The sequence below is a fragment of the Rhea pennata genome, chromosome 3 (assembly GCF_028389875.1).
Source record: "Rhea pennata isolate bPtePen1 chromosome 3, bPtePen1.pri, whole genome shotgun sequence".
Lineage (NCBI taxonomy): Eukaryota > Metazoa > Chordata > Aves > Rheiformes > Rheidae > Rhea > Rhea pennata.
This window is the reverse complement of record NC_084665.1, coordinates 14367100-14383409: the sequence shown is the minus strand read 5'-3', so window position 1 is coordinate 14383409 and position 16310 is coordinate 14367100.

Genomic DNA, 16310 nt, shown 5'->3' with positions numbered 1-16310 from the left:
GCTGGCCAGATGACCTTGTCCCTTCCTAGTCCCTCTGCTTAGCCTCTTGACAGCCTTCAGTATGATCTACAGAGCTGGACAGTGCTGAGTTGGCCCCAGGAAAGCAGATACCATGCTGTCCTAGCATAGGATGACAAAAGCCTTCAGCATCTGTTCATCTAGCAAGTCAGGAGAGCAACCAGAGTAGGTTGGGGAGCTTTGATGATGTTTCTGCTGTTGCTGGAAATGTCCAGACCAGCTGCATGCATGGGGATGTACCTTTTTCATTTGTCCCTTTCATACTGATGATTTCCCAGCTCTTGGATGGCTTTTTGCTTCAGAGCTGCAGTGGTGACTGGTCGTGTCCCTGCAGTACAGGAAGAACAATTGTTGCAGTCATTTCAGGCCAAGATCTTCTCTAGGTATTAGCTAAGCACTTGCACCTCCAAACACAGCTATTCTGGTGTAGGATGCCCAATATTCATCTGAAATGTTTCATTTTGGGGCAGTAAAGACCCGTGAAAATGGGTTCCCCAAACCTCCTGTTGGCCTCTGCATGGAGTCATGGTGTCATTCTCCTTCTCCTGTGTCCTCTGGAAATCCAGTGACCCAGGTGTAAGGCTGGACGCGAAAAGGGGCAGCCCACTGCCTCATCTCCTAAGCCAGCTTCTCTTGCTTTTCTGGAACCAAAGCACAGTGCCAAGGAAGCACTGGGGCTGCCGCAGCATTGCAGACACTGAACATGGTGCTCCTCGTGCCTCATGCAGTCACCTCTGTAGAAATCATGCCAAAATATGATGGCAGACATACACTGCAGAGAATTGGCAGTCTCTTTGAAATTTATCAAATGTTATATCTAGTGACAGATAACACAGCTGAAGCCAAAGCTCTGAGGTTTGAAAGGAGGGAAACACTTGTTTTTTGTTAGTCAGAGTATAGATGGTTGGGCTTTTTGTGGGTTGAGTTAGCATAAAGGGAGGGCTCGTATGAGAGTGTGTAGGTAGCTGAAATGAATGATCTGCAGCAATTAATCTGTAATCATTTGGTGGAACTGCCCTCCTTTAGATGGAGCAGCTGAGCTCAGGCTTGCCCCAAAGGTGGTGGGAAAGCCCTTGCTGATAGCTCCATTTCTCCAGGTGCGCATAGTCAAAGGCCATGGTGAAGAATGGGCTGGAGGGAACAAATCACAGAGATCGATCGTGTGGGCTGGAGACAGGACTGATGCCAGAAGCACCTTGCAGGCTGTGCAGTGGGTCAGGAGATGCTAGTGCTGCTCATGAGACATAGTGGAGTCTTTTCTTTCTAGGTGTGATGTACAATCTGTCTCTTTGGCCCACAGTCTTTAAGGGTGGCCTTGTTATCCATCCCTTTCCCACAGCACAGATGTGGTGGATCAGACGTTTCCTGAAAATGCACTTGTTCTCAGGAGTTTCTAAGCTCTAACCATTAGGCAGGACTTTTTTTGTGCCAGTTGGCTGCTTCCAAATCGTTCTCTGATTTTAAAGCCTCCACAGGAATAGCTTAGCTATATCCCAGAGCAACACAAAGGGTAAAGTCAGTGAACCAAGCTAGGAGATGCTATGCAGAAATGATGGTCAGAGCAAGAGAGGAGTGACAAACCAAGCATAGCAGAGCCAGAAAACACCAAGGGAAGGAGGTGAAGAACTAAATACAGTGAATTCTGGCCAAACTTGGGCTGGGGGCTGGAGCCAGAAACCTTCCCGGCAAGAGGAAGTTGCTGTAGGGTATTTGTGGCTGATGTGTGCAGTCTGCCCGGGGCAGAGTTGTATGCATACATGGGGCAGGTCAGGGTTCAAGAGAGGGCTCATGAGCTCAGGCTGACCACAGATTTTAGCCATGCATCACCTACTGTGTTTGTAACTATGGGTGTGGGTGTGAGAGAGAGCAAGAGTGGAAATATTTGCTCTCCCTCCTTTCCTGAGCTTTACATCCCTTTCTTGAAGCTCTGCTAACCCTGCCACTGGGTTTTGCTTAGCCTTACAAGCCTCTCCAGTAATTTTCAACTGGGAGAAAACATACTTCCTTACGGACCAGCCTGTCATATTTTATGTGACACAAGCAGCACCATGTCCAAACAGAAATTTTCTAATTAGCTGTTAGTATGTGTCTCCTGCTCTCATGCCCTTGGATGTGTCCTGGTTCCTTCCATCAGAGCTGCATGCCTAATCCTGTGGGTCAGACTCCCAAAGGGAAGAAGGAGCCTGCGATGTGGCATCCCCGATACAGCATCCTAGAGGGACTGAGGGGATGGATGATGTGCAGCACAAGGCTGTCCCTGGGATGTCTGGCTCATCTCTCCCTCCCCAGTTGTCTTTAATGGATGACCCATAGGGTTGCTTTCCACTAGCAGGCGATATGGCAAATTGGTATATCTCTTTTCCAGCTCTCCTGAAGGTCAGGTCCACCTGAGAATTGAGCCAGGAGCCAACACAGTGGCAAAAGGAGAGTTTGAATTAATAAATTTGCTGTAAGCATAGCTGATAGCTGGAAGCATGCTGACAGCCAAATAAATGTCCAGTGTCTTTTCAAAATCGCTATGCCAAGTCTGTTCAGTATTTCACCCACTTGTATTTACTCTCTCAGTTAAGCAACTGCAGTCTTTCAACCTCTCTTCATCAGCAGGTTTCTCCTTCCACAGCAGTGCTCAGTGCTGCAAGGCACGCCACCAGACCTGCACTGGGTGACTGCTCGAGGGCAGAGGGCAATAGTCATGGTATTTCTCCAGTCCAGGCATGGAAAACAGTACAGGCTGAGCATAGATTTCCTTTGGTCTGTCTGCATTGCTCCCCATGTTCCTTCCTGGCATCGATACAGTTCAGAGTGCTGTAAATCCAGGACTGGCTAGTTTCTCCTGCTACAGTGTGAAATACTTCACGCTCCTGACCCTGCTCTTTGCTTTCCCTTCACTGGCTGTTCTCTGAGCCCGTACCCCACAGACCCCTGGTGTCCATGCCTGTCTGGGAGTCAAAATGGGTGATGCCCCTCAGCAAAGATCTTCTGCAAGGAAGTGTGCGAGGAAAGAGATATGGCCTTTCTCCATAGCCTCTACCCTGGCAGATGCCCAACAAATGATTGTCTGGAAGGTGTTTTATTGTTTTAGTTTTAACCATCATCTCAACCAACTTGCCAGTGATGCTTGTACAGCTTCCAGGTCTTTGAAATACTCACAGGGACTTTTCTGTTTTAACGCAGCAGCATTTGCTGCCTGTCCAGCCCTCTGTTTTACATCTGCCTCTCTGGCCCATACTTGACTCAACCATATAATGTCCTCCTGAAACTAACTCACGGATGAAATATCATCCAAACCACTACAGGGGTTTGTAGTTCCTGTAGCTTTAATGTGAGCTTTTTGTGTTCTCCTGCAGTGTGTGGCACTGGATCCCTTTTCTCTGAATCCTAGGAACAGGCTAGGCACCATGCTATTGTTCCCAAAGGCTCAGGGATTCAGATCTTCTTGTGCTCACTTAAGAGAGACAGAGGGCTTTTGCTCAAATGTAAAGTGACTTCCTCTCTGTACTGAGTTCCCAAATTCCTCCAGCTCTGTTTTGACAAGTCACTCCTCTGGCTTGGACTGGCCACTTGGGCAGCTTGTGTGAAGCCATTCTGATCTGTTGAGCTCGATCACTAAGTCTCTGGTGAAGGTCCATGCAGCATTTGGGCACAACATACCCTGCTGATTAAACTCAGAGCAAGGCAGAGAATCTAGATGGTATTTCTTTATTGGATCAAAACTGACTACCAATTTGGAGACCTTCAAATGATAAATTACAAATAGCCTCCTCTTCAGGGGGGAGTTTTCCCCAACTCTTGAATACTTTTGTCAAGGATCTTAAAGAAAATAGGAAATGCTTGCTACTAAAGTTTGCTGATGATGCAACTTGGAAAGTGTCTTAGTCACAGGGGAGATAGATCTGCATTGCTTGCTAAGCCAAACATTGTTGAACAAGACACATCTAGCCCAGTTACACAGGGTCATACATGTGAAACCCAGCAAGATAGGCTGTATTTTCAGGACATCTGGAAAGCAGCGATTGAGGCAGACCTGGCATAACAGTCAATAGCCAGCTGAACTAAATTCCTGAAGCTATAAAGTAGCTGGAAAGAACCAATGTGATTCCAGAACACAGAAGTGGGGAAATACTGAGTTCAAAATGGCACCGCTCCCAGGGATAAATGAATGGCATATGTTCAGAACATCATAGAACAAGTTAACAGCAGGGGAAGATAAGCCCACAGTGCCCTCTGAACTAAGCAAGCATATCCACAGTGCAAACAGTGGAGTCTGATGCTCTGAGAGCCACAGGAGCTTCTCTTTGGTCATGTTTATTGACAAGTGCCATGCTGAACCGGTTAAAATGCAATGACCTTTGAAATGTGGCTTCAGTATAAATATATCTTAATATCTGAAATAGTTTACAACAATAGAAATGAGGACAAAGTCGAAACAGATTTGTTCCACGAGACCAGTGCTGTGATTCACAGGGTAAGAATGCGATTAGAGAAAGAGCAGTTTAAACAGGCGATTATCATTGCTCTTTACAAATACACTGCAGATGTGGGTAATGAACTGCTGGAATTGCCTTGCAATCACTGCTTTTAACACTCACTAGGAAGCAAAATTGTTCCCTGGGGAAAAGGAGCCTGCCTGGCCAACATGCTGCCCAGGCACCAGGAGTGCCCAAGGTGCCAGCTAATGGCACAGGAGATGTTTGGCTTCTCCACCGCCTCTTCAGGACAGGTGAGGAAGAGTCCAGCTCTGCAGAGCAGAGCAGGTGTGCAGCGGACACAAGCAGAGGTGTTTTCTGAGCTCAGGAAAGCCTTTCTGTAAGAATCACATCAGTTGGCAGAGCTGTATCTGCTCCTCCCAACGGCCATGCCCAGGGCCTTAGCAGGGTGAAGAGGTGCCGGGAGCAGATGCAACACTTCCTTGCAGTGGAAGAGTCCCCAGGACAGGCCACCTTTGGCAGAGCTGTCGCACACCTGCGCAGGACCATGACCCTCTGTGCCAACTTCTCCTGGAGCATCCCTCTCAGGGCTCTCCTGCAGTTCTATGAAATGGGCACATTTTAGCCCTGAAAGTACACTTAAAATGCGGGCTTAAATTTAGGTTTTTAAAGGACAGCCTGTTCTTGTCTTGCAAAACATTTACCCAATAACCTTTCTGTTCACATGAGCCACCCACACAGAAACCAAAATGAACTACAAGGAGAAAATAGAAAAGGCATCTGACTGCTGAAAAATCATACCTTTTAACAGTCCTCTTTCATTTTTAAATAATCCCTTCCTTGCTTTTTGACAATGCTTTGGGTATTTAAAAATGCCTAACTGTATGTTCACCTTGTGTAGTTTGAAAGTCAATATTAGAGGATGTAAAAGTTTGGGTGGCTTTTGGATCCAACTGGAAGGACAGGGAAAGTGTTTCTTTCCTTTCAGAGGCATACCATTTCTTTTTCAAAGGCACTTGTTTCAGGAAGTTCCAAAAAGGAGGTAGAAATCTACTTTCCAGCTCTGTTTTTAAAGGCATTTCATGGGATCTCAGCCCTGTGGACAAACAGGCTACATTTTATTCACAAGAATTGCCCCATTGGAGACACCTAAGTATGTAAACGTAATGGTACCACCAAATGGGAAGTGAGTGTGAGACCTCTTTACTTCCATCTCCTCCTGTAAGCGATGACAGTGGCTCTAAAATTCTTCAAAGAAAAAATTGGATGATTTTTCACATTTATGAGCCTTTAGTCATCACAAACAGTTTTCCTCACCTCTGCAGTAGCTAGGTTCCTCTTTTTTCATGACCTCAGGACTCAAAGATCTAGGCATTTACGAAAACCATTAGTATTCCTGACACTGGATAAAGCAGTGGCTCCAGCCTGGAAAAGAGCTGCACATGACCGATCAAAGCCAGCCCATATGAATCAGCATGAAGTAGCGTGGCCCAGATCTGTACAGGGTGAACCCGAGCTTTTATGACGTGATTATGAGTTGTGTGCCTTTTTATGGAGAAGGCTACATAGGTCAGAGTAAATGAGCGCTTACTGCAGGCATGGGTGCACATGTGTCCTGATAACTTCCATGTGTGGCAAATGAAAAGGATTATTGGAGGCAACTGATTATAGCCTTGTGTCTGCTCCCTCAAAGACAATGGCAAAACTCCCATGGACTTCAAGGGGAGCCGAGCTGAACCCTATTAATGCAGCACATGGGCACATAAACATAGTTATGCTAGTCCCAGGTAAAGCTCTGTTTCCAAGTCTTTATGGCCCTGAGGAACGCCCTTTCTGCAGACAGCAGTCTGACTTGCAGTTCTAAGGCAAGATGTCTTCAGGGTTGCTGCACTCTGCCTAAATATCTTAAGACCTTTTGGTGAGCCTTTGAAGGTGCTGGCAAGCAGCATGCAAAATCCTGTGAGGAATTCTGTGGTCACCCTGGACACAAGTGTTCCTCAGGGCACTGGAATAAATTGAAGCTATCAGGAAACAAGGAACAAGGACCAGTCACTATGATCTGGTAGGACTGCTTTCAAACCAGTGCTGTATTTCTCTCTTACCTGCCTTTTTTTTTTTTTTTTTTAATCAACCAGAAGTTATGTGAATTTTGGTTCTGATGAACATCCACAGATATTGTCGTGTTGCACTTTGGGGGATGCAGAAGTAGCAGCAGCAAAGTGGGAGAAGTGCTGGTAGCAGAAAAGCTCTATCCAATAGCATCTTGTTTTCTTCAAGCTCCAGAGCATACAGGATGCTAATGTCAAATAATCCTGCCAAGAGTTCCCCACTGCAGTTTCTGACTATTTGATGTCTTACATAATTATTACTATTTCAGAATATCTGAGCTAGAGTCCAGGCCCTAATGAGACCTCCTGCATCCAGGGAGCGCTCAGGTCTGGGGAAACCCTTAACCAAATATCCAGTGAAGGCACACAGATAAACCTGTTGGGTTGGTCTTGTACTTAAAACTTGGCTTGGAGGGACCATGACACATCCCCCAACATACACTTGCCCTCAGTATCAGCCGAGGGTATCAACCAAAACCAGATAGTACCAGAAATTCACATACAGATTTTATCAGTTGCAGCTGGGTTTGCTGGCAGAGCTCTCTAGGACTGTGAGCTGAGCTTTATGCCCTGGGTGACTTGTAGTAATGGGGAAAGTCCTTGTTTTTTTCCTCTTGACCACTGCTACCAGTGGTATGGTACAGCTGTTTCTGACTCCATCAGCAGCCCTTCTGTGCCCATACAGCTCAGTGGCTCTCCAACAGCCCCTGGACTGTGCAGGTATAGGCTCAGGGTGATAGACCCAAGACACTTACAGCTCTGTGATGGCTGTGTGGGTTAACCTAGTGGGAGGCAATGTGACAGGGAGCTGTAAATCAGGTCACAGCATCTGCTTTCCTTTGATAGCCTGAACCATGGAGTTGCACTGGTTATACTGGGGGCAAGGCTGTCCTCATTGCACCTGGACTCTCGCACCCTTGAGAAAACTCCAGGAGGACATCCACAAAGAGAGCAGATGCTTGCTGCCCTGTCCAATGTTTTGGCTAGACTTTCCCCTGAAAGAAGTGGGGAACAGAACTGGAAGAGATGCTTGAAGCCAGCTCATCATTGAGGAAAAGCAGGTGGGTGTGAATGATGCAAGCCTAGAAAGGCAGATGCTGCTGTGAAAGAAAAAGAATGGAGCAGAAGAGAAAGAGGACAAAACTCGAATGTCCCAGAACTTCCAACTATTTCCATGTTCTCCAGCAAAGGCTTGTAGACATGCTGGCTGATAGCAGCTCTGAAAGCACCAAGGGGCAAAAAAATGAAACCAACATAAAAGCATAATGGGTGCTGTGCATGGGACACGTAATCCCAAGGCTCTCCCTACAATCCCTTTTCAGTAAAAGGACTTGGAGGGTATAAAATACTCCCCTGTTTCAGGGCAGCTCTGCAGCATGTCTGTGGCTGAACAGCCCTGGAGAACGGAGGGGCCTGAGTGTATCTGGGATGAAGGAAAGTAAGCAATTAGGTGTGAAAATGTCCCATTGTGAAATGAGTTATTCTTCAAAGACACATTTGGTATCACAAATGCCCATTTTTTGGTCAGATCCTTCTTGAAAAGGGCAAAAAAAGACATCAGCAATAAGCCAAAGTCTTTTTAAAGTTCATCCCTGTTGAACAAAACATTGACTGGTAGGCAAAATGCTAGATTTAAATATTGTCCTTAGGCCAAACCTCTGCCTGAGTGCTTGGATAACTGAGGCCTTCTCTGATGGAAAACCTTGACCTTCTTTAATCACACCATGCAAACAGGCATGCTTCCTAGGCATTTCCAGTGTAAACTGTGGTTTGAACAGTTATATCATCCCATTTTTTCCTTCTCCTGGTGGATTACTTATTTCTATTTTTTCCTTATGGTTTTTCATCTCACGTGACTATCTGGACGCACTGCTAAAAGGCACATAGGGAGATACTCCATGCTCTTTTGCTTCTGATCCATTTGGAACAACGCAAAGGGAATAGGAAAACAGTTGTTGGGAGAGTGGCCAGGAAACCCTTGGGCAACAAGTAAAATAAATCTGCTCATTGAACAGTCTTGGGCTCTCGTTTATTTGATAACAAGCCACACAGAGCTGCCTTCAGGCCTAGTGATATCAGCAGTGGTTTGTCTATTTGTGCTAGAGTTAGATGAAGTAATTGCATTCAGAAATATCCCAGAGAGGAACAGGACACGGACAGATGCATGATACAGGGTGTGCGAATAGCCACAGCTTTTGTACATGGGATAGGGACACAGAGCCTGCAAACAGGGGATGTGTAGCAGAGAAGGACAAAGCTGCATCCTAATTAAAGTGCTCTTCTAGCACCTCCAAGGGAAATCTTTCATAACCTGATTTAAACTCTCTGGAGCTGCGACTGTCTTCTCATCTTTCTCCAAACCTATTATCATGATCTATAGCCTGAGCTCTGCATCCGACTCAGTCTAGATAAATTACAACACTCTCCCGCATCTTTCGAGATGGTCTCATTGGGGGCAGAGAGCTGCCAGCGCCAGAAAACGAAGCAGCATTAATCAAGACTTGCTCCAAGCCAAGCAGTGTCTGTACGACTTGCAGATAGCTCCGAGGGTAAGGTTACCCCTGAAAGCAGGGAGCCCATTTATCATCCGTGCGTTTTTACGGTACAATCTTGTCATCTGCGAGTAGGAGGGGTTTGGGCTAATGAACACAACTGCTGTCTTGAGATCGCAAGTGCGACAGGAAAGTGGGTGTCAGGCACTAGCAAGGAATTGAGCTAATTCTCAAAAGATCTCAGCTGGTTTGATTGAAACTCTCGTGTAGCCCAGAGGCAGACTCTGGGAAATGCACACCTGCATCCATACCCATCCCAAGAGCAGCAAGGGCAGAAGTGACCTCAGATGGAGCTGGAAAATACTGTATGTCCTGTTAACATCTTGCATACCCTGCCAATACACAAACTGGTCAGATGAGATATAGTCAAGTTTGCTGCATCTGTGATGTGAGACATCAGTAGTTGCAGGCTGCATTCTGAATGTGTCCCATGTCCAACACCAAGGGGACAGCCCGTGTGAGCACAGCTCACTGCTCAGCAAAGAGGTTTAGGTCTCCTGTGTAGATCTTTGACTATGTCTTTTAAAAACCTCTTTGCAACATCTTATTACTACTTTCAGGGAGGGTGACTAGGAAGAACTAGCAACCATGCAAAGAAAGGTCAAAATTGAATCTAGACAGTGGGTTTTGTATAAACAGCTTATCACCAGGCTCCATCTAACTTTGGCCACCTTTGTGCTGCTCTTTCACACAGCTGCAATGACCCTCCTGCCACCTCAGAGCCTATTTTAGACACAGACCCTGCCCCTTGCACACTGACATGTGATGCTGGGGGTGGGAGCTGTGTACCATGACCAAGCCACTGACTGCCCTTTGCTGTGCTGCACCCAAAGTCATGTGCTGGGAGCTAATGACCGGCAAGGCCACTTGTTTTTTTCTTTGGTTGAACTCTGAGAAGTCTTGAAGTCCCAGGTACTCCCCAGCCCCTACTACATAGGTGCTTTGCTCCCCAAGGTGGCCTCTGGTGTCTGGAGGAGTGCTTGGACAGCGGAGGATGTTCATAGTGCCTCCTTCATCTCCTTGGTACGACGCTCCAAGGTGTTTCTGGGGAATGCAGGGGCTGTGCAGTGGGCAGCCCACATTCATGGTCTGGTTCCCAAGAGCAGGCTGAGGAAGCCAAGGATTGCAGTGGGGAGGAAGGAAGCTGCAGAATGAATCCTGTGTGTATGCTCCGATGGACACAGCTCACATGTACATGCAAGGCCTCCAAGGGTTGAACCAGCATTGGCAAGATGCCATTTGGAAGCAGGGCAGGAGGTCAAGATGGGGAAGAAGCAGGAGATAAAATGGCTCCATGTCCATGGCAGCTCCCTGCCCCACTGGAGACCTGAGACAAGGGAAAGATTTAGCCAGGTGTCTCCGGAGCCTGTCTTCTTCCGAGGTGGTCTTAGAAGGGTGGGAGTACCTTGTATGATTATCCCAAATACCCACTCTTTGCAGTATCTCAGCACCATCATGCAGAGCACAGATAGCTGGAAGACTAGCTCATGGGATGAGCTATGCTTCAGAAAATTCTCCTCTGGTCACTGGCTGGAGGAGAGGAGACTTTTGTCATTGTGATGTTCTTCCCTGCTCTTGAGCTATGCTGTGTGGTGGGATGCTGATTTTCTCCTGTGCCATAGGGAGAAACTGTCCTATTGTCCTGGACGTATGGACTCACAGATGCACTCATGGTCCATGAGGGCAGACACCTTTGGTACCGGGCTGCAAGCCCTGACATTACCTTCTGTGCATCTCCACCGGCTCTTAACAACCTCTCAGAGGGCCAAGATCAGCACCCGCCCTGGCAGGGAGTGCAGCTGGTCTTGGGGATAGGCGCTGCGGGACGGCACCAGCCCCGTGCTCAGCAGATAAAGGCACACCCTCGCTGCACCAGCTGGGGGACAAGATGTCCCACCGCACATGGGATGTTTTTCAAGATCGCCTTGATGCTTTGTCGGGGTGTCTGGCAAGGCAGAGATCAAATCCTTGGAGAGGCGCGTGGCTCTTTGCAAGCCTGGCTGTGCAGGAGGTTGTGGGTGAGAAGAGCAAAGTGGCCAGTGCAAAAGCAGAATCTTTGGGAGAGAGCAGGAGCAGCAAACTTTGCTTTGCTTATCCTAACCAGGACAAAGTGTCCAGGAGTCACAGACGTGCACCAGCCTTGTCCTCCACCTGTAGGACACTCTTGTAGGTGCAACCACCTACAATATAAGGATTCACAACCTTTTGGTTGAATTGGGGTTGGAAAGAAAGGCTGCAAGAGTGAGTTGTCCCATCCCATCTGCAAGTTGGAAGCAGAAGGTAAAGACTTCCCCGACCAACACCTGTGGCCACAAGGGATGCGGGAACCCAGCCTGAAGGGGCTGTGGACAAGCCACCCCTCTGCCCACCAAAGATCCCTTGGCACCTGCAACAGTCCATGCATAGCCTAGTGCTGCAGAAAATGAGGTTGTCATCTACTTGGATTATGAATAATGGTTGTAAGCTGTCCAGAATCAGACTGGCTGCTGAATAGCAGCTGCCTTCCACCATTTACCATTACCAGGCTGATCACCGTGAAAGGAGGTGTCTAGTGGTGGCTCTCCTTAAAGGTGAGGCAAGTTCAGACTATTTTGGACATCACTGCTGCCTGCACCTGCTTGGTGCTGCTGGGCAGATAAGCCTACACATAGACACTTTGCTAATTCGTTGCCCTTGTGAGCTTCCTCATGTGAGCTATTTTGGTATTTATTTTCAAAACTGCCATTGCAGGCAATTCTTAGTGGAGATTACCAGGCAGCAAAACTCACCATCCGGAAGCTGAGCCATTTTGCTAGGGGCTCCTTTGTATTTTGTTGGCTTTTTTTTTTTTTTTTTAATTTCCCCAGTAAAATTCCCAAGTCTTATCCAGCTCTTGAAGTTAAGGCAAAGCAAACCGCATGAGCAGGCCACTGTCCACTACTGGAGTTAACAGAAGTGTTTAACATCTGTGTTTTTATAAGGATGTTTATTTACTTATGTAAGAATTGGATGTAAAAGCGGACCCAGAAGTAGAGAATACGCCAGTGCTGTCCTCAGGTTTCATGCACGAGTCAACATTTGCACAGTAGTTCACGGTGAGGTGTTGAAAAGCAAGTTGTTAGCCAGAGATAAGAGTCCCCCATTTTTAGGCCTGTTAAATATTGGGCGTCTTTCTCTGCATTCCCATTTGTTTGCAAGCCTGTTGCTTGTTCAGTCAGGCTGGAGGAAGTGGAAAAGAAGCTCTAAGGTGCAGTAACGTGACTCTACTTTTTAAATAAATACTATGATTGCTTGCTGCCGAAAGAGATGCGTATCCATCCAGGTGTTCAGCTTTATTTCCATGGGAATGCAGCTTAGCACTGATCATCTCAGGATGAGTTCTTCCTTGGATGCATAAGCATGTGAAACCTTTGCTGGGCTTTCGGTCTCCTCGGCTAACTTCCTGCTGTTGCTGCGTCCTTGTGCCAGGGAGCCCAGCTGGCCTCCTTGGATGCATTTGTCCAACAAATACGGTTCTGATCTGGCTGGACCTTCTCACACTGGTTCATGTTAATTACCAGCTTGTCCTCGCTTCTGTGGGACGTTGGACTAGGGGTTAAAGAAAAGGGTGGCTCTCTACCTGTATGCAGCGGTAATTGATTGCAAGGGCAGCTCTTCCTTTCAAACCCCTACAGGCAAACCTCACCACCGGGCATCTGCATGTGCCTAATCCCTTTACTGTCTGTCTGGATTGATCTTTATCAGCGAATCCCTGAAAGTGCCAAGGTAAGCCCATGTGTCTTTGTGCAGGGGCAGAGTGAGCCAAGGAACTCCTCCGGGACACATTCCCGGCAGCTTATGCCTTCTCTCCTGTCCTGTTTCTGTTAAGAAGCAGGGATTCCCCTATTCTCACGTGAAAGAGCCTGTCTCCTCTTGTTACCTCCTCGACAATACCTGGCAGTGTCCATGGGGTCCCTCACAGATCTTGCAGACCTGGCGGTTTTCTACAGGGACTTTGCCACAATACCCCAGGAGACCCACGAGAAAGCTGAGATCTGAGCAGAGGCTGCTCGGCAGGGGCCTTGGGGGCCGGTGTCATAAATCCCCAGCTCTCCCGGGGGCCAGGAAAACAAAGCAGGATAGGCATGCATGCAGGAATTTCTCAGCATACCTCCAGCCCTTCGCCATCTCATTGCTGTTGCTCAGCACCCCTCTTCTGCTTTCCGTTGTCACACCAGAAATGACTCCTGACTTCATGGGAACCAAGAAATGTAGGGATGAGTCATTGCTCAATGTCCCCATGCACAGCAATGACTGTGTCTGAAGGCAACACAGCAGCTCTGACCCACAGGTACTCGATCCTACAGGCTGCTGAGCGCAGAGTGCTGAACACAGGCAATGGCCAGCTGAAGCCAAAAAAAGCCCTTGGTCTCCCGGGGAAATTCAGTGCTTTGAAGGACAGGAGGCTGAGGAAAGTGCTTTCTCTGCAGGAGGGTGGGGGGTGGGGGAAGAGTGATAAATCAAGAGCAAATTTAAGTGAATAGCTGTGTTGGAAACAAGGCTCTCCCGATCTATATATTTAGTTTCCAAAGTACTTAATCTCATTATTTATTAAATAAAGGATTTCCCGAGGCAGTCAGCAGGAGTCTCCCCAACAGCTCTGTACTCTCCGTGATGCGAGGATGAGCCCGGGCCTTGACAGAGGCAGAACAATGAGGAAACTAAGGAAGGAGCAGATAGTCCATCGACAGGAACGAGATGTTTGTGTGAGGTAGAGTCAGTGACCTTCACTGTCATGAGTCCTGTATAAAGACAGGAGCGGGACTTGCCCCTGTTGTGCCCTGGAGAGCATCTTAAGCAAAACAGGAGGAGAGCAACTTAAGCCACGGTAAATACTCAAGGAAAAACTTCTCCAAGGACGGGGATGAGCAAATGGCAAGGGAAGTGCTGGAGATGATGCGGCTTGTGCAAAAAGCCTGTGTGGGGGACACAGACAGACACGGGAATGTGCCTTTCGCCTCATAGCAGGACCCGAGCTGCGAGGCACCAGCGATCCTGGGTCTCTGCTGGGCTGCGATGGGCGACTTTGCTCCGGAGCCTCCAGCTCCATCCCACACCATCAGTGAAACCGCCGAAGAAAAGCCACTGCGGCAGCAAGAAATTCAAGTGGGACTCGGCGCTCACAGTGAGCCCGACCGGCCCCTGCCATGGGTGACACGTGCCCCAGGACTCGCACCCTCCTGGTTTGGGGTGCCTCGCTGCGAGGAGGCAGAGCGCAGCCCGGGGGCGGGGGGCCGGGGCTCGTGGTCGGGGGATTGGGCAGGATGCAGGAAAGGAGAGGCGGCAGGGTGCCGGCTGACCCTCCCCGAGGGCGCAGTTTCAATCTGAACCGCGCCGCAGCTGAGTCATGGCGGAGATGAAGCAATGCGAGGCTGGGTCCTGGATTTAGCCTCCAGCCTCCGGTTCCCCCAGGTGCTGCTCTCTCCTGGTGCCCCCCGGCCACGAATTCCCCCAGGAAGGGTGCTCCGGGCTGGCTTTCTCCCGCGGTGCAGCTGCGGGGTCCGTCTCCGGGGGCAGCACAAGGCGGAGAGCCCTGAGCCATGCTCGCGGGCAGTGGTTTCTCCAAATCTCCCCTTTCCACCCTCCTCCCTTCACCAGGACCAGACGTGGGTCACCAAATCACCCTTGGCTTCCTTTTTCTCCCCTCCTCCCAGCTCCCTGAGGTTAATAAATCAGACCAAGAGCCGCCCGGGACTTCGGCAGAGGAAATAAAAGCAGCACGCTCATCGTTTCCCCCAGGAGCTGAGGTGTATTTCCCCGGTTCCAGGTCGATCCCTTCAGCTCCGGACCGCCTCAGGACGGCACCTCCCGGCCCCTGGGGAAGGCGGAGAGCCATGCCGGCGGGCGCCCGGGGCGCCGCGGCCAGCCGCCCCGCGCAGCGCCGAGCGGAGGGGCGGCGGGTTCACCTCCGGCTTTGGCAGTCTCCTCCAGTTTTGAGAGGGCTCGTTCGAGCTTGCTTCCCTCGGCCCCATCGCGAAAAGCAGGGGCTGGACCGTGCTGCAGAGGAAACTGTGGTCTCCAGTTATCGGCTGCCAAAGGTGCAGTTTTGAGTTAGTCACCACAAAATAATATTGTGATTGTTCATGCAAAACGTATCGTAAATTTTTGTTGTTTTTTGGTTCACGGTCAAATTAAGCACTGCAAAGCCACACTGATTTCGGGGGTTATTCATCTCTGTCCCGGCAGAGGAAGGTGCGATTCCCCCGCAGCGCAGAGCAGCGCAGCGCAGCGCAGCGCAGCGCAGGCGAAGGGTGCGTCTCCGGGGGGGGGGGGGGGGGGGGACTGGCGACACCCTCTGGGGCCCCGACGGCAGCCGCCCTGCGTGCGCCGGGGCGGCGGCGGCATCGTTTCTCCCCAGGTGAGAAAGTCGGTGGCGGCTCGGCGACGCGCCGCGGGGGTCGGTGCTGCCGCGCTGCGCCGGGCCCCGGGCGGGCGGCGGGACATGGCCGGTGCGGCGGGTGTTGGTGGTGTGTGTGCAAACGCCGGGTAATGCAAGGGGGGGGGGGGGGTTGCGCAGTGCAGGGTGTGTGCAAAGGGGGGTAGTGCAAGTGGGTGCAGTGTATGGGAGTGCAAGAGGGGCGAGCACAGTGCAAAGTGTGCGTGTAAAGGGGGTGCGGTGTGGGGCGTGCAAGAGGAGCGCACACAGTCGAAGGTGTGTGTGTAAAGGGGGATAGTGGAAGGAGGTGCAAGCGGGATGTGCACAGTGCGAGGTGTGCGGAAGGGGTGTGCGTGTGCACAGGGCAACGGGGTGCCGTGTAACGGGGGTGCAAGGGGGGTATGCACAGCGCAAGGGGGGTGCTTTCTAAGGGGGCGCGTGTGCCAGGGAGCGTGTGCGCAGCGAGGGGGATGCACGCAGCGCCGGGGCGTGCGGCTGCCCGGGCGCTGTGCGCAAGGTGCGCGTGAGGGCGCGCTTGTGCACAGTGCGCGGCGGGGGGGCTGTGCAAGAGGGGTGTGTGTCTGTGTGTCTGTGCGCGCGCGCGCGCGCGCGCGGCGCTGGGGCAGCCCGGCGGCGGGGCGCGGAGGGCAGCGGAGGTGACGGCGCGGCGGCGGCGGAGCTGGTAAACACGAGGAGGGGCGAGGGCGGAGCGGGGCCCCATTGGCTCGGCCGCGGGGCGCGGGCGGAGCGGGGCCCGGCCGTGCCGCGCCGGGGCGGAGCGGGGCGGGTGGGGCGCCGCGAGTCGCCGCGG